The sequence below is a fragment of the Olea europaea genome, chromosome 4 (genome assembly GCF_002742605.1).
Source record: "Olea europaea var. sylvestris chromosome 4, O_europaea_v1, whole genome shotgun sequence".
NCBI classification, from domain to species: Eukaryota; Viridiplantae; Streptophyta; class Magnoliopsida; order Lamiales; family Oleaceae; genus Olea; species Olea europaea.
Window position 1 is genome coordinate 12,442,403 of NC_036240.1, and position 893 is coordinate 12,443,295.

Sequence of the window (893 nt, forward strand, 5' to 3'; positions counted from 1 at the left end):
GTACATCAACAAAACTGGGAACGATATAAAATTTATTAGAAACTCAACATTATATACAAATTTTAAAAAAAAATAAAAAAATCTAAGCATTATATGTAGGGCTGGACAAAACTCCCAAACTGAACCGACCGAACGGAACCCGAACCGAACGGAATCGCCCGACGGTTTTCTTCTGAATTTAAATACCCGAACGGGTATCCGAATCGAGAACCGATGGGTACGGTTCGGTTCTCGGTTCTAGGCAAAAACCGAAGAACCAAATAAGAACCGAATTTTTTTTATTTTTTATATTGAATAAATCAAATTATTTTAATTTTTTCTAAATCTAATTTTTTTGGCCCAATTATTTATTTCATTTTTAATATTTTTTTTAGCCCAACATCAAGCATTTAAGCCCATTTTAATCTTTCATTTTTAGCCCAACTCTAAATCTCTACCTAACCCACTAAATCCAAGTATCCAATTCCATTATCAAGCCCTAAATAAAGTACAAACTAGTAAAACTACATAGTTGATAGTTCACTAAAAAAACCCAACCCTATTAGTAATTTAGTATTAACAGTCATTTTCATTTACCCCATGCAGGCCACAGCCATGCTCACTTGCTCAGTTCGCCCCCAAGTCCCAACTCCAGTGGGTTCGGCCGTCCAAAGACCAACTCCTGTCTTTCCGTTCAGCACTTCAGCCCCCAGCGTCGCCATGGATTCGAAGCAGTGAACTCCAAAAGTCGAAAGCCCATCAAAGGTGAGACCTCCAACCATTCGACAGTAAGCCCTAAATGTTTCGCCGACGCAAATTCTGTTCTTATCTGCCTAATAAATGTTATTCAATTGATTACTTGCTTTGCTATCAATTTTAGATGGTGAATTTTTCTGAAGAGAGTTGATTACTGA